Source organism: Hyposmocoma kahamanoa, unplaced genomic scaffold (genome assembly GCF_003589595.1).
Source record: "Hyposmocoma kahamanoa isolate Upper Pololo Valley unplaced genomic scaffold, ASM358959v1 62, whole genome shotgun sequence".
In the NCBI taxonomy this organism is placed as follows: Eukaryota; Metazoa; Arthropoda; class Insecta; order Lepidoptera; family Cosmopterigidae; genus Hyposmocoma; species Hyposmocoma kahamanoa.
This window is the reverse complement of record NW_020653850.1, coordinates 5,708,084-5,726,980: the sequence shown is the minus strand read 5'-3', so window position 1 is coordinate 5,726,980 and position 18,897 is coordinate 5,708,084. Positions and strand designations below refer to the sequence as shown.

The 18,897-nt window shown below is 36.6% G+C and overlaps 1 protein-coding gene across 1 annotated transcript in view; it reads right to left on the bottom strand.

Moving 5' to 3' along the window:
* LOC113229733 overlaps positions 1-18,897 on the bottom strand; it is a 110,589-nt gene that overhangs the window by 43,311 nt on the left and 48,381 nt on the right. The gene's annotated exons all lie outside the window — the stretch shown is intronic.

The window sequence follows — 18,897 nt, the reverse complement described above, 5'->3', positions numbered from 1 at the left end:
ATTTGGAGAACTACATCGCTGTAGATAAGTTCATATAGACAAATGTCCGTGCACTATAAGTCAATTAAGGAGGTGGTACATGAGTGCTTAACATTTAATTGGTTTATCGGCAATGTGCTCTTAAAATCGCAGTTACTGTGCAATCCCAAGTACTAGAATCTTATTTAAATATAAGTTTGTAATAGGAGTCATGACTTGTACCGATTGAGTCAATCCTAAGAGTCAATGTTATTGGCAATGGCCGATATCCATATAAACTCGGGAAATGGCGGTTTGCCATCGCAATTTCTGATAGACATCTTGATCGACAGATTATTGCGGCGCCGGCTAGAGACGTCCTAAGGACTTTCTAGTTTCTAAAAAGGCTTCTTCAGAACAATGAATTTACATTTCACAATACAAAAAGAACAACATTAACTTCCAACAGGTTAATAAAAGTATCTAGATTAAGAAAAAAGCTTCAGGCAACAATAAGTAAACGTGAATCGTAAAGATGAAGTTAATCGTTGCACTACTGAAAACAAATTTTAGAACCCCAACATAAGTTAAAAGAAACAACAAAAGACGGATAAGAGTGATATCAACATTTAAAACTTTAAAAAGAAGGACCCCTAATATAATCGATAAAGCCATCCATCCACGCAGAATTGCTGGCTGCGCGTGCGTCGCTTTATCGGTGGATCTCGGCGCAATATGGCGCCACCACGACCACTCTAAATCACCTGCTTAGAAAAAAAACATGGCGTTATCTCAGACAATTCATTATTAATAGTAAAGATAAAGGCGGCTTGGGACAAAGACTGTAATTTATTGTTCTACGACTATGGACTACAGCATTGACAATAACAACCCTTGGAACTTAAAGTTGTTGTAACAATGTTAAATACATGTTTGCTAGATTTATTTGACCCGAAACACCATTTCAGGGTTAAGAAGTAGTTAGAACAATGCTGGTAGGTGTTTAAGCAAATTAGGTGCACCTTTAGGTTTGCACTTTGAAGTTAAGTTCTATTTAAGTTAATCTACATAGCTGCATTGTTTAAATGTATTTTGGATTATACATCAGTGGCGAAAGGTGGGTATTTGAAGAAGATAAACCGATATAGACAGTACGCAGCAAATAATGCATCTATGTATGGTATTTTCCGTTCAATACAAACCTATCTCGGAGAATAAATTTCTAAGGCAAACCGATGGGAATCGTGTATATGGACCCTTTGCTACTTAAAGGAATAGATAAATTTTTAATACCAATACGCCTTTACCTTTCTTTTAGAACTGAATCCGGTATAAAGTCTGGTGCAGACATGATTTCATATTGACCAGTTTATTCGTAGTGTGAGTAATATATAAATCAAATACTTGGAGAGGGATTGCCGCGCCTTTTAAGTAAGCACTGGGCAGAAATGGCATCAGAATGCTGACTAGAATCTTAACAGGGCAGTCTGGCTTGAACAAGCTCATATCAAATATTGGGCAGAGAGGAAACAGAGAATGTAGATTCTGCCACGAGGCGGAAGAAATTCCTCTCCATCTCCTTACTTAATGTTGCCCCTGGATATACGAAGCTCCACAGTTGATGGCACAGGCCACAACCAGAGGACATCAAAACAGTGAAAGACAAGAATATCTTCCACTTCTTTAACAACATTGGCTTTGATTCCAAATTGTAATTAGTGGTGATCACAACAAAGGTCATGGTCGCAGTGATGAAGGGTTGTATAGGCCCTGGGTAAAACGATCCTAGCAATAATTCCGTCCGCAAACAGTTAATTCCAGTCAGCTAATAACATGAGGAGGTTGGAGTTCTATGGCGTGTCGCTTCCAGCATAAATGCAGAAAGCGGTCCTGCTCGATACGACACGTATTGTTCACCGGTTCTTGATTCCTGAGTCGACTGTGTCGTTGCCGGGGAATATCATCTCCAAAATTAATATTTTCGGCCATATAGAGGCGAGAGTCTAAAATCGACACCCAAAATAATAATAACTTTTCTTGTATCAATTTTCTTTCTTTTCCCTGGTTTTGAACAAACATTAACAGGCTTAGCTTAATTTCTAAGCCCTCTTTTACAAATAGCATTAGGTAGTGTTAATACAAAAAACTTTCACTGCCTATTTCCAGCAAATCAGAGCGAATTCGATCTTGACCTTTTCATCTGTAATGCGATACTTTGCGGCGGACGAGACATTACGTCAGTCGGCTAATCGCTACGTATTTGCTCCACATGGCTTCATCACTCGTATAAAAGGCAATTGTGCGTATTATTATATAGGTTACTTAAAGGTTACGTAAACGTGTCTAAAAGTGTACCAATTGGTTTGTATAATAATTATACAAATTTTAAGACTTTATTTTCAATCTAACTGTTTACTATCAAGCCTTTAGGGTTTTTGCGGTTGTTACACACTAGAAAGAAATGTCACGAGAATTTAATACCAAGTTATGAAATAATTACCTATAATAAATGGCGCGGGAAGAACATCATTTTCAAATGTTAAATATTACAAGCTTGATTGGTCTTAGGATTTTCCTAAGTCACTGTGATACTATTTCTTCGGATCTCAACCGCGTTTATTTGTTTCTTTAAACAAACCTACGTTTCGGGCCTTTTACAGGTCCCATAGTCACGGGTCTGATTGACAGTCTGTCGTGACTTGGACCTTGGTCCGAAACGTAGATCCGAAAAAATAGTTTCATCTATAATTATTTACTAGATAGCGGTGAAGTCAAGAATGGTTATCACGAATTTTATTGCTTTCAGGGCTGTTTAAAAAGCTAAAATACACTTAATCAGTGTAGTGAAGACACTAGAATTGCAAATGGTTACATATTTCATTGATCGTTATCAGAAAATGTGAAATTCTTTACTTACCTGTCCCGAAAACTTGTGATCAAAATTCTTATCGCTGTTGTTATTGTTACACTAAAACAACCATTAAGTTGTGCAACTTGAGTTTGTACTTACCTGAAACAAATATACACATAATTAATAGGCGTTAGTGGAAATCCATGAAATAAAAATGGAAGTAAATTACTGTGCGGAAAATAAAATGTATCAAAAAAAGAAATTCAACTCAACCGCAGCTATTTTGCAGAATTTCTTTCACTGGGTTCGCGGAGTAGCAAATTTACTTCCATTTTTATTAAATATACATGTAAAAATTAATGAAGTCCCTATTTCATCTTCAGCGCACCAGCAAGAGGGCTGGCTCCGCAGCTGAGCTGGCGGAAAGAATAAAGAGTAATAGGGACCAGGAAGGACCAGAACCTCGGCACTGATTACCTATTTGCACCCTTTGAAGTCGAAACCCTTAGCCTGTGGGGTCCCGGTGCCCTTTATCTGTATAAAAATTTATTTAATTGTATCAAAAAATTACGCGGCTACCTTGTCCAACGCATTAGCATAGCTATACAAGGGGGAAACACTGCCGCTGCCAGCATCTTGGGGACCCAATTTTATTCATATATATTAATCCTAGTTTTAGTGTCTAGTATTTAAGCTTTTATTGTACCTTACCTGCGTATTTACACTTATTGTGTGATAAATAATAATTAATAAAGTTTATTAATTTAATTTATAGTTTTATATGTCGATTTAATAGCGCATTGCTTTAACATCAAGAGGATGTTAGTTACGGCATTTTTCATTTATGTTAACTCCACCTTTGGCATTCTGCCAACTTTTTATTTGAATTCTCAAAGCGTTAACGAGGTAATGATTGCGATGGCAAATATTTTCCACTAATTCATGCAAATATGGTGACAGACCTCAATTACTGCGTAATTGAAGTAATTGCATGTAGGCATCGGAACAAAAACTTTGTATCATTAAGGAGTACTTACACATTTAGGCTCGGAAATTCGTAATTATAAGGTTTTTAAGGCAATTACATCTATGCACAAAATTATTCGTCTTCTAGTGAGGCAGGCAAAGAATACGGATACAGGTAGCACTTATCAGTTGTCATAATAATAAATGATTAAAAATTCTATCGACAAATTTCGAAAATAACGTGTATGAACTACTTTTATCCAAACGAATAGTATAAATGCGAAAGTAACTCTGTTTGTTAAGTTTTCACGTCCACCAAATGAATTTTGATGTAGAGATTGATGGGACCTAGGTTCTCCTAAGTAAAGTAAGGTAATGTGGAAATACATTGTTTTTTGTCAATAAATAAATCTTAAAGAAGGTGAAATAGAGAATGAAAATTTATATGGAAGACCAATAATTTCTCAAGCAAGGGATTTGAAATGAGCTCAACTTATTCGGTGAAATAAAATCTGATCGATTACGCTGGCTTGGACATGTGAAAAGAATGGGAGAAGATCGAACTGACAAAAGAGCGTATTTGGGTAAACGTACGGGTCATCATCTAGTGGGTCGTTCAAGACATAGCTGGAAGGATGAAGTCGCCAAAGATCTAATGGAGCTAAATGTGTCTGAATGGTCGGAATTGGCACAAGACTGACATAATGGCGCATTCTGGTGTCGGAGGCAAAGATCCACTTCGGGTCAGCTGAGCCAGCGAAATAAATAAGTAAGTATTTATGCCTTTTGTAAGAAATAAACAATCTATCAGTATTTTTGATCAATTGTCTCTCGAGGTAAAATAGGGGATGAGTAGGCTACTCGAAGTATTTCTTCTAGGCAGACGAAGTCGCGGCCACAAGATTGTTTTTAATAAACAACGGCAACTCGCTTAACAATACCCGAGTTCCTGAGTATTAGTGAAAAGTATTTAAGTTCGTAACAATATACGGTTACGAAAACAATGTTTCATAAAAAATCCCTGCTACTTGAAACCCCATTGGTACAACCAGGTGTGCAATTTGAGCATATTGACGGCTGGGCCTGCGCACGCGCAACGCGGGGTTTCTCTCGCGAATTCACTACTTTGATATAATCCGGTTTTTATGACTACTTTCTACTGATTCCATTGTATTCTTAAAAGTGCTAATGGAATATATTGCTCATCGACACAGTAACCATAGGTACATTATGTCTTTATGGCGTTATTTTCTTTGGATGCTGATGAGATATTTTAATAGTTGCAGTCAGTTCAGTTGTAGAGCTCCTTGTGAAAGACTGCATCCAAGGAAATACTGCCATCTTATCTATTTCCGCCGCCAAGCAGTAATCTGAGCATTACTGCGCCCCGGTTTTGAAGGGTAAGAGGTACTGGTGAAATTACAGGCACATGGGACTTGTCAACTCATGTCTCAGGGTGACAGGCGCAGTGGCAGTGCCGGTCATATCTATACGATTTAAAGTTCTGAGTGGCACTGCAACTGTTATGGACAAGCGTGTAGCTTACCATCAGGTGTACGACTTGTTCGACCTGTCACTTGATATTATAAAAAAAAAGTTTTAATTCTATACACTAGAAAAACATTACAAATATGTTTCATTGGGTTGCGTGCTATACAAAGGAGCGTATTTTTTGGATCGGTAATCGATGTATCTACGTCTAGTCTACTGATATTTTTACTGTAAAATCCAACCCCATAAACCTTAGTCGCCAAGATATTATTTAACGTTAAAACGGTCCATCGAGTTTACGAGACGCAATATGAATGATGAAAGCTTTAAAGTTTTACGATGAAGTAATTAAAATAGTTGACGGTATCGTCCATGTATCATCTAGGGAATGGTTGATTAATTTTGTTATAAATAAAGATGAAATCTGGTGATTTAATTTAAAATATACAGTAATTTGAGCATTAAGAGACCTAGATGTAGTTGGTAGCCAGCTGTCCGAGAAAATTTGTGGCCGAGTCAACGACCGTTTCGATGCGGTAAATGCTAAATATGTGAATAATTTTAGCATCATGATTTTGATTAAAATGAAATTTTGGATCAGTTTATTTTATGAAACATATTAAAGGCCAACAAAGTTCTTTTGAACCGCACAATACGGGCGCTACGTACAATACAATGAATTAAATGGTTAAATAACTGAATGTGCGAGAATTTTCATGTGGTACGCAAATTTTACATGTTTGGTGCGAAAATCCAGTTGTACTCTGGCAACTCTGTACGTCATGAGATATTAAGTTTTAACACTAAATAAGGCACCATACGAGTATAAGCTTACAGAAAGGACTACATAGAATCTGCGTTAGGAAGATCTCGGTACATGAAGTATGAAAACTCTTATCTTTTGTACCCAATGAGAAGAGAAGTATATTGGAATTATACTAAACTCCGAGCGCTACATATTTGGACGTCCAGAAATATGTATTTTTAATCAAATTCAATAGTAAACTATCCTTATTGCGTAGTAAGCTAATTAAATTACTTTTGAATTCTTCAAATTAATTGAACACACATCGAGTTCTTAGGTTTTCGCGATTGTTACACATAGGAAATGAAACTATTTTTCCGGATTTAAATCGCGTATATTTGTTTTTTCAAACAAACCGACGTTTCGGGTCCTTTACAGGTCCCATGGTCACAGTTGACAGTCCATCGATTCATTTCCTAATTGAACACACGTAAAATAGATTTCCCTGAGGCAAACACCTTATTAATTGCTCTTAGTAAATATATATTTTTTCACATTTAAACAAAGTAGTTGCAATAAAGCTCTGTGTGATAGAGTTAGTCCAGGGAAGTACTACCTACTCACCTATTTCTGCCACCAAACAGTAATGTGAGCATTACTGCGTTCCGGTTTCGGTGAAATTACAGGTTCGTGAGACTTGTGAAAATATGTCTGAGTGTGACAGGCTCAGTGGCAATGTCCCTGAGATCTTTGCGATTTATAGCCTAACTACTGCAACTGCAATGGACAAGCGTGTTGCTTCACTTGGTGTCATTAAAAAAAAACAACGTAACTGAGCTGAACGTATCACTCCTATGGATTCATGTCATCCAAGTACGCAGAAGCTGTACAATGGTCTATTAAAGTTTTTTTCAAGGTAGATTAAAATCTCGTAAAAGCCAAATCTTTATTACCTTCAAGAATCTTATTATAGAAGCAAAAAAAAGAGAGATTTTTATTCCTCGTATTAATGTTGTGTCCATAACTATTAGTCAGGAAAAAAACTCAGTAGGCATCTTATTAATTTTAATGTAACATCATAAATGTCTGCAATCGCTTTACTTTGAGGACTGGTCCATTAGTACCACATCAATCATGAATTTATCCCGATCAAGTCAGTTTTATAGTTATCCATTTAAACCTCTAGGTTCTAAATGGAAATACATCAAAAATATAATCGCTTCATCCACTCCCGCGCACGACGACGCTCAAAACATTAGATTACGCACTAAACTCATTTATATCTGAGATAATGACTTTCGAACAAATGGATCCAGATACTAAGAATAGTTTTAATGTTTTATTCTATCGTTAAATGCAATCTTTTGAGAATAAATTGCATGCTTGCAAAAGGCATTAATATATTTTTATCATTGAGTAGAAATTATTGCAGTCGGTCCCTTTACTTAATTCCCAGCCATTGAAAATACGTAAGTGCTTATTTTAGTGTACTGGTACAGGTATATAGGGATTAGTATGTGTCTTGAGATCATAAGGCGCGTCAGCTGCAACACGACAAGATACTTGAAAAGACAGATTCTCAAAATCGATTGTCGCGACATCGAAAACGATGCATCGATTGTGCACTTCGTTGAAAGGTTACGATATCGATTGGTCAAAATAGCGAAAGGCGCAAGGTTATCGGTCATCGTTTCGAATTGATTTTTAATTTTTAGTTGCAAACGCAAATTAATTTCAGACGTGAAACGCAATAGCTTTAGTGTACGAATTTAAGGAGATATTTTTTCCTTAATAGTTTATAATCGATTTCAAGTTTTAGCAATAGTATTTCATATTACAGATTTTTTTTAAGAAGATAACCATAAATTTGCTAACAACTAGAGGAAATCCACAATTAACCATTTTTAACCATTGCTGGCGGTCTAAAATATTTTAACATTTACCTATAACATAATATGTCAAAAAAAACGATCTCAAATGTACGTGGAATTACGTATATTTGCTAAGTTTTATTGAAATATCCCCTAGTTCGCCACTATACAGGACTTGACACTGGAGATACTAAAAATCGGTTCTCACTACTCAAAGTACATTGAGAGAAAAACGCCTTGAATTGGAGAAATAGCAAAATCAACCATTAAAGTAATTGCTCCTAAATTAAAGTTAGGCGCTATTTATAAAAATGAATCTTCATGCGTGAGCAGCCACCCTTAGAGGTGGGTGACTTTCTTCAAAATGAAATGGGACCACTATGGAAGTACCCCCTTTCCAACAAAAAATCATGAAAATCGGTTCACAAATACCGGAGTTATCGCGTAACATACGTACAAAAAAAGAACATACATTTTAATTGGAAACCTCCTTCTTTTTTGAAGTCGGTTAAAAGCACGTCGCGTGGTACATCTTGCGATGCACTTTTTTGTCATGAACGTTTAACTTGTGTCAGCTTATCAATGTTACTGCATAGAGAAAAAAAACTGGGCTACTTTGATAATACATTACTATGTAACCTACGTAAGTTCTATGTGTGCGAATGCGCAACTCACTGTGAAACTGATTGATCTCGTTGCAAAAAAATATTTTAATTAAAGTAATTACCTACTTAAATTCTTCCGCAATAATCCCTTGTTTGAAATATTTTTACGTGTTTCTAATAGACCCGTCGATCGTCGTGTCTACCAACAACAACAAAAGGTGCCAAAACAGTGCACCTCGATGAAATTCGAAACACGGCAATCCGACGGCAATCGAAAGTACAAGACGTTGGGGACCGTGTTATGGACTTTAAGTGGAGTTAGGCAGGACATCTGCTTAGACGTGATGATGGCCGCTGGAGTAAGGCTTTGACGAAGTGGTGGCCAAGGACAGACCGAAGAAATCCAGTCCAATGGTATGCTGGGTCGACGACATAGTAACAGCCGCGGGCAAAACCTGGACCAAAGACGCACAGGACTGAAAAGTGAGGCAGGAGCTAAAGGAGGCCTATACCTCGCAGTGGATAATAAAGAGCCGAAAATGATGTTTCTAATAAAGATATTATAAAAACTGTCTTATAGACTTTAATACTATATTAGGTAAATTTAATAATACTCATCGATCAATGTACTACCGCAGTTTATGACAAAAAATAAATTGGAAACCAACTCAATCGTTTTTTCTGTACGGAATTTGTTGTATGATTTGTATGACTCACGTCTCGAGGCCTACATTTTGTAATTTGCTATTGATCAGTTGGAGTTGAGATATTCGGAAATTGAACCGTTCCCTGTCCGTGACGTCATTTGAAGCGATTAATTTGCCTAATTCACACGTCAATGACTTGTTTCAGGTCACGAGGTCATTGGAAACATATATAGCACTTTACTGGCTAGACGTGATTATACTTATTAGAAATTTTATCAAATTACCATTTTTTATATCGATTGTAATAAGCTTAAATCATTTACTCACGGATGATATGTGTATATACAAATATCATATTACGGACAGGCAACGTATCAACTGCAGCCTAACCATGAGAAACCATGCCGTGCCTATATGAAGGGCGGAGATTGGAATTATCAGTGTACAATTAATTACCTCAATTTCAAGGATGTAGAATAGGAAATATCTTGCTCTAAAATCCTGGAATTGTTGTATTGTATTGTGTATTATATTTTTTATTAAGTCTTAGTAAAAATATGACTTTTTATTTGAGTTTTGCCCATTCTATGCGTATTACTTGAAGTTTTGTAAATAATCTTTGTACAGTGTGATCATTGATCATGATAAAGCTCCTTGTAAAAGAGTTTATCCAGGGAAGTATTGTCACTTTACCTATTTCCGCTGCCAAGCAGTGATGTGAGCATTACGGCGTTCCGGTTTTGAAGGGTTAAAGATGTTTGTGAAATTATAGGCACATGGGACTTGTCAGCTTATGTCACAGGATGAATCAGATCTTTGTGATTTAAAACTCTGAATGGCACTGCAACTGTTATGTACAGGAGAGTCGCTTATCACCAGGCGTACAAAGTGTTAGTCCCGTCACTTAGTGTCGTATTCCAGAACTCTACTCAATGCTCAAGTCAGGACTTGAGCAGACTTGAGTATGATTTCAAACACTGGAAATACTACCCTAATGGCAAGGACTTGAGTATGATTTTCAGTGCTTACTGAAAAGTCGGGATTTGAGTATGGTTTAAAGCACTCGAAATCATACTCAAGTCCCTGCCATTAGGGTCGTATTTCCAGTGCTTGTGTTTCCAGTGCAATCCTGACTTGAGCATTAAGTAGAGTTCTAGAATAGTATAGTAAAAAAACATTCCGTACTTTAAACATCGGATGTTTTTCATGAAATCATGTAGGTACATGTCAGTAACAGAACATCATAATTGAAAATTAACCATAATTGTTGAGGTTTAACGTTTGCACTTGAAGTGGCGTTTTACCGGATTAAAGAGTTTCTCAATAATAATTATATCCGGCTGTTCTTGTAACACGAATAATTTTAATAGTAATGTACCAAGTAGCGGTAAACCAGTTGGCTGGTTGGTACCTATTATATGAATTTAATATATTTACGATATTAACGAAATTAAGTATAAGTAAATTTACATATTTACAACGCAGCGCAATGGTTCAGTCAGCCGGTTACTTACCGGCAGGCAGTTTACTAAACGGGAACATTTTATTAATAGCCTGAAATTCAGGAGACTTTTATTTATATAAAATAGACACACGCTTGGTCAACTCTCACATGATGTTAAGCGACTATGTCAGACATATAATAAAAAAATGCCTATCCACTCTAGCCTTAAACATCATCATCATCAACCCATATACGTTCCACTGTTGGACACGGGTCTCCTCTCAGTAGAGAGTAGTCACACTGGCCCAATGTGGATTGGGGACTTAACACGTTTGCCGAGAGTTATGAACCTTTTTTTACATGCTGGTTTCCTCACGATATTCATAACGTAAAGGGTGGGACCAGATGAAATTACAGGCACATGGGATTAGCCAACTGATGTCTCAGGGCGACTGGCGCAGTTGCAGTGCCCCTAAGATCTTTGCGATTTAAGTTTTGAGAGGCATTGCCACTCTTATGGACAGGCATGTGGTTTACCACAAGGCGCACGACTTGTTCGTCTTATATCTACGACTTTCGCACATAACCTCCAGAAAACTCATAGAGACGAGCCCAGATTCAAACAAAGGATCTCTGCTTGAGAAGCGGTAGGTACAGCCCTAAAATGTATTTTTCGGGAGACTCGGAGTGCTGTAGTGTATTCATTAGGTAGGTTGCTTCCTGCAAAACGCTTCGGGTGAATTTAACGCCTGGGCTACAATTTATTATAAAACAATACGGCTTGTTCAATCATAAACACACTTATAAATTATTTAGAGGTATATCGTACGTAAATGGACAACTAAGAGCTGTTGTAATTGTACTTCAAGCTTTAATTGCCTGATATTGCGCTTGAAGAGTAAAAGCGGAGTTACGAGTTTTCAAATTAAGGCGACGATACATTATTTTGATATAATATGTCACAGGTCATATCAACAATCTTTGTAGAAACTAGTGCCTGAACTAGGTTGATCCTGTGTTTCAGTTTGCCAGATGTTCTGTCCTTGTCCTTCTTCTTCTTGAAGTTCCTCTCCTATCAGAGGTTAGACAACATCATGGCAATCCTGACTTTAGAGGCCTAGTATTACAGCCGAAACATCAAATTTTTCAACCGGGAGTGTCGCCCTGTAAAAATACTTCGTTTTCCAACGATTTTGTCTTGGATAATAAACTAGAGTAATGTGTACTTATTGTGCCTCATCTGAAGTACGACATCTTCCGGCACTTAATGAGAGACGCAACTTTATAGTACTCAGACAGAGTATCTTTTATTCAAAATAAAACAAACATAATCGATTCCAATAGAAACACTAATGTGAAGGATGAATCTGATGCTCTTTCATAAGTTTGTTGATATCAGGTTCCAATTTACTCAAGAACAGCCGCAAGTCACCACGTTCGGTAACATGCAAACGATTTCTCTTTTTAGTAAGCAGCGTTGTCACAGCACTAAAACCACGTTTATACAAATATGACGATAGGAATGCTATCAAGTATCGGGATCCGTTTTTGTAGCTAAAATTCTTGGTAGCCATTTTTGAACTAGATTTTTATTTCCTCGCTCGTTGTCAATTCTATAAGTTCTTCTTCCAGCTGAGGTGATATTGCTGTGTTGACATTTGAAAACGGATCCATCACCCAGTCTGGTATTTCCAAGTTCACAATGTCCTAGTATCGTTCGGTGAAGTCAATGTGGAGGTTTTCCAAATGTTGGTAGTAGGCAAAGAAGTGTCGTTACAGGATACTTATAAATTCGGAAAATTGTGAAACTCACGTCTGCCCATATTCTTTTTGTGTAGAAGCAGTTCCGCTGCGAAAGCAGCAACGACATTTTTTGTTCTAATTAAATTTAGTTCATCGCCTTGCAGTTGGAGATTCATGTCGTTGAACAATTTATACAGGTATGTCAAGTAAGCTATATAATTCTTTGATGTAATGAGCTTGTTGCGCAATTCTGTATCTGTAGTTTCCAAGAACTCTATCACAGAGTCAAACAGGTTGTAAAATCGAATCAGACAATTGCCTCTTCTCTACATTGAGAGAGAGAAGAGAGAAATGTATAGAGAGTAGAGTTCTGGAATACGACCTTAAGAGTCTTCCTAGATGAAATTACAAATCTTCCCCTAAGCCTCTACATAACGCCCCCATTTATTTTTGAGTCTCTTACCGCCCTTTAGGCCTGCAGCGCCCACAAGGGAGCATTATCGCCCACTTCGGGAAAGGCTGGCCTATAGCTTCCTTGTTGTGTTTTGTGTGCGTGTTCAAGTATCTACGCTATACAGTAGGACCGAGAAGACTTGATAGCGTACAATGCGCAATCTTCAGCTGAGACTCAGGTTCCTATCACACAGTACTCTATTCATTTTGAATAAATTTAAACGAGCCATTTCGATGTGGAGTTCTTGAGCATGGTCTCCTTCATTCATATGAATCACTGGCCACATATGCCGTAAGGTTTAACAGGTTCACAGTCCATGACTCCATCTGGAGTCGCAAATTGGTTTTAATCATAATTCCACACATGCCTATGGAGTCACAACTTCATACAGTACTTCAATGTTTAATATTTTGGTTGGATATTTTTTTTTATTGGTGAATTGGGTCATATTTTATAGGTACCATTTTTCAAAAATAACAATAAATAGTTTGGATCCATTGTATATAATGTGAGAGTAAAACTCAAAACAAACTATTTCACACAAATTCCGGTAGACTTTAGGGGTTTGATTTCGGCCTTTATATGGGGGACTGCGAACGTGTTAATTTGAAAAAAGAGTTATTTCAGTGATATTTTGATTTCGATAAAACATTCTGGTGTATGTGGCCAGTTCATACGAATATTGTTATCATATTTTTTAGCATTGATACTGTCTCAGTTTCTTATATTCTTTTAGCTTCCGTTCAGCCGTTACCTACTCCAATTCATGTTTTTTTTTGTCGGCTACTTTGTTCGTCGGCATTTATTTTATAATTTACTGGTTTAATTTATAACTGTAACTAAATTTGGACTATGATAACTTGTTTTCGTTCGCTTGTACGCTAAATTATAATATTTAGATACGCCTATGTTCCTAGCATTGTTTTACTATGTAGGCGTAAGTATCATTGTCAGTGAGTGAGAGTATGTGTAGTGTATAGTTTATACATAATTCTGTATAAAAATCCAGTCCTTAAAAAAAATATATATGGTATAGTATAATATAATATAAGATGAGACGAACAAATCTTGCGCGTGAGAACAAGCAGTGCCACTCAGAGCTTTAACTCGTAAAGATCTGAGGGGCATTGCCACTACGCCCACCACCCTGAGATGGAAGTTGTAAAATCCCATGTTCCTGTCCTTTAACCCTTCAAAACCGAAACGCAGTAATGGTCACATTACTTCACGTAACTATACGTTGCTGTCGCATTGCATAGTTACGTGAAATATAAACTCTGTTATTTACATAAATAAAAAAAAACTATGGAAAAATATTAGCTTTTCTATACATTTTGTCAAATCGGCTCGTACCTACATTTAGTATTTGCTTTTTTTTCGTTACTATAGAAACAGCTGTCTTTGCAGTGCATTTAAGTAGGTAAATCTAGTTGCTTGCATGCGTATGTCCAATAAAATACGGGTGATCTCTTACAACTTTACTTAGATATGGATTTATATCGGCATTAATAACGTCCAAACTCATCTAACGCAGATAAGAAATCGTGTATTTTTGAATAGAGCTTTATATTTTATACACGGTAAAATTAAATTTAGAAAAACTATTCGAAAAGACATTAAGCCTGTCAAAAATAAAACTCGTCACACAAAGACAGCTTATATGTTGGTTCACAGGTTTAAGATATCAAATGGCGGAACGAGCAAGTCGTGCGCCTGGTGGCAAGCGACAAATCCACCTATGAAAGTTGCAGTGTCACTCAGGGCGTGAATCTGAGGTGCCACTGCACCTGTCTCACTGAGACGTAAAGTTGACAAGTCCCATGTGTTGTTATACTTTCACCAACGTTGACCCTTCAAAACTGGAACACATGCTCATATTACTGCTTGGCAGCAGACCGTCCCTAAACGAACTTTTTCAGAAGAAGTTCTACTCCTGCTAGGTTCGCTGTGCTGCATTTAAAATAACATTTATCGGACTTATCGTTCTCGTTTTACTGGTAGACTGTGGAACCGGGCACACCAAAGTCGTACGTTGCTCTCCGCCACAATTCAACAACGTTTCAAAATGCTGTTGGACCTGCCGATGTTCTGAGTAATACCTAGATCGAAAATTGCTGATGAACAGGGTACGTGGCAACCGCAACGCAATTATTAGAATGATTACGGAAAATATTAAGGGTCATCAAATGGCACGTCGTTAATCTTACTAGGTCTAAGATGTAGAAACTTTCCTTAAAAAGTTTATAAATCAGTTACTAATTGGTTCTATGGACATACGGATTCTGTTTGGCCGAAATAACCGTTTATTATTAAATGGCCAGTCGAACTTGATTTATAATATTGGTTTTCGAGTTTCTTTTCACCCTATGTAAGTTACAGCTAACTTATAACACTATGACTAAACCCACAAAGTCTAGAATTAGGATTTGGAACTTTCCCATGTTGCGGTATTTGTAAAATATTGCTAATATGAACATTTATCCAAATGTCAACCACCGGTTGAGGTACCATGCACATCTAACTGGTTTTTTCTTATATACGATTACATGCACCAATATTTACGTTATAGTACACTATGAGATGCAAGTTTAACGGAGAAGTCCGTAGCTAAAGCGCATGAAGTGTGTCTGTACGCTATCACAAGAACGGGCTCCACGTGCCCGCTCTCACGACCTTAAGGTACAGACTGATTGGGCTTTACGTACTGGAAGGTAATGTTTACATGTACAAATGTATTTTTATGTTTGCCAGGTGTTTTGCGATCGATATATTGATCAATTTGAATTCAGATTATCGTATTACCACTAATCGACTCCGTGAATGCGGAGTTGAACGCTAATGACAAAGTCCAATATTTCTGAGAAGCGTTGGTCGTTAATCACCGGTTAGTTAAAGAAGACAACTGATGAATAGACGATGGAGACTCACCCTCGTTTGCCGTTGATTGGCTGTAACTGTTAATTGCCTTGTGCAAAATATAACTTTAGAAATATACCTTTTCACATAGTGCAGTTGGGAAATAACGAAGCGAAAAATATTTTTACTACCTGTTGAAATGTTTATTGTAAGAATCAGCAATTACTTCGACAGCACTCTTTAAATATGGACCTAGTCTATAAGCAAAAGATAGAATACATATTTCAAGGTAATAAACAAAATCATAAATTTATTGGATATCATGATGTTTCCATGGTGGACCCAGGGCAGATTTTTGTTTGTGTCGTTCGATCTTGAATAGTAACGAAATTATAAATGTTGATCAAATAATCAATTCCCTCTCATTTTTCTGACAAGCTTCGGAAAATGTTGAAAATAGACATGGTAATTTGCGCCCTTGTGTAACGCAAGGTACAGCAGGAAGATAGGGCACAACATCTAAGTATCAATTGTCTTGACCATAGCAACATAACGGTGCTATAAGTGTGTCGATAGACGATTTTCCCTTCAGCACGCTTCTCTGGTACCCTTTATTGATATTACACCTACCGTTATTGTGTGAAAATGTTCTATGTTTCTTAGATATCGTACAATGTGGTTATTGAAACCTGTATTTTAGTTTGAAAATTGTATGTATCTAGGAACTTCGTTGCGCGAAATGATCTTTGAAGCCTTTGGTATACGCAAACAGAGCTGAAATTTATTTTAAAATGACGATAATCAAACACAGTTTTAATATTATTAATAATGTTGTTTATTACATAATAATTATATTATATATAATAAACAACATTATTTATTATACATCAATATTTAGAATAAAAATATTGTTTTATTACCTTTCATATTTCTACTTAAAGAGTATAAAATACTTTTTTCTATTGATACAGGGATTCCACAGGGTTCTCTTTTAGGGCCAATATTGTTCTCTTTTCGTTATTTTTCACCAATATGCGATAAAGAACACTTCAATTCGTTAACTATTATTTTATTCTCAGAATGCTTTCGAATGACTCTATCACGTTCGAATGTACCAATACAGGAAGAAAAACCTGTTATAGGTAACTAAATGGACATTACAGTGCCTTTACTATGTGAGAATTGCTTTCCAGTGGATTATAGGCAATAGAATCTTTCTTCCTGTACAATTCGGAGCCCATTCTTGACATAACGTCGTTGTGTTTTCTTTACCTATATTCCCAGATCTCCGTATAAATGAAATTTATCTAGAAACGAGGAACAGGATACAAATTACACCATAGATGGTCCGAAAAAACCAACAACAAAGAAACGATGGGAAATATCTTTCTTTGATACGATCTTAAATAATATGTTATGGATCGTAGACTCGTATAATAATAAATGTTGCGAACGAAATCGGTAAATGTTTTTCCTATTGTTCCTTCACTTCCTGTAGGTACGAAGCGCTTTGTTGCTATCGTATAGAAAGTTCTATAAGAAAAATTCTATACAGAAACAAAGTGTTGTATTTGTTTAAATTGTAGTGCTAAATTCAGAAATAAAGTGTTCGCGTGAGACGCTATTTCAACTTATTGTTTTACAACGCATTTGTGAATACGTAGTATTTATAGTGCAACGATAATTTAAATTCTGGAAGGTTTTTGAGTAGGCAGTTCATCTAGTTAGTTCATTGTACTTTTTTGAACTGTCTCAGTGGCTGGACGGTTACCATGTCTGACACGCAGGATTTCCCTAGTGCGGGTCTATAAGTGTGTGGCTTATTATTTTGTTTTTCTGGTGTGTGGTAGTAGGTAGGTAGTATAATAAGCCTTATAACAAGCATTTTTGGATTTTATGTGCGAAATTTAATGTGAAGTTTACCATGAGCTTTTCGGTGAAGGAAAACATCTTCAGAAAACGTGAGAAGTCCCCAATCCGCACTGGGCCAGCTTGGTCTATACCCTCGTCTGGGAGGAGACCCGTGCCCGGCAGTGGGATGTTTAAATGGGTTGATGATGGTAGATAATAGTGCCAATTTTGGTCTGCCCTATGAAGGAAAACCTCTTCAAATTTAATCTATCATTAACCATACTGGATGAAGAACAAACTTTCATAGTTTCCTTACAGGTGGCGCTACAAAAAAGCCGTTAAAACTAAAAACAAGTATCTGCACCAAGCGTATAGAGAAATTCGTAACATCTGCTGACTCGTTTCGTAGCTCATTTGGGAGAGCGATTTGGCGAAAATGTCGTTGTTTGAAGTCGAACCGGACCGAAGGAATTTTTCTTTGAGCTCGTTCTATCTTAGCATTAATTATAACAACAAATTAGTGGAGTACTTTTACAAAACATATAACTGTCTTTTACTTTATCAAAGTACCTAATTGAGACAGCATATTGATTAATGGATAATTAAAGTTGTGCAATTGGGCGTAGGTATGTCTTTCGCAAGGTTGGCTAGATTTATTTGTTTCTGTACAGTTTAATAGAAAATACTTAATTTTTTTTTGTACAAAACATTGCAATAACATTTAATAGGTTTTTATTACATAGTTAGATAGCTTGGTATGAAAAAAAAAAACCTAAAGAAAATTTCATACTACTTAGTATTGCAGTTGATAATTTATTACGTAACGCCTATTGCTAGTCCTGTCATGTTGTCAGACATGCGCGTACGCATGGAAGGCGGAAGGCGGAAGGCGGCGCGGGCGCCAATTCAAGAGCGATTCCTTAAGCGTGTGCATTGGGCATGACAAAGGGAATTATAAATACTAAACTGGAAATGATAATGCATCTACAATAAAAATTAACTTTGTGAGAAAAATTTGATTTAGAATATCTCTTCGTAGGACGAGAAAAGACACATTGTTTTATTCAGTTTCAAGTAAATAACAAATTTAAGCATGACGTCAATTTGCAATGGTGTACTTTGCACCAAGTGATTATTATTATTTATATGTACGATTCTACTAGCAACAGTCTAAACAAATTGACCATTGTGCGCTTACCTTGGATTTCTATACCTAAAACGACTCACAAAAAATCTATTTTATAAACAAAGAAACAATCAACAACTTGATGACACGTTTTTGTTACCGAATAAACATTCGGAATCCGATCCGATCTAGATCTGAATTGCACAATATCAAACATCGCATCAAACTTATAATAACAGAAAGTGCAACGCTTAGATGACAATAAACTACGCCCACGCACGTAGGTTGA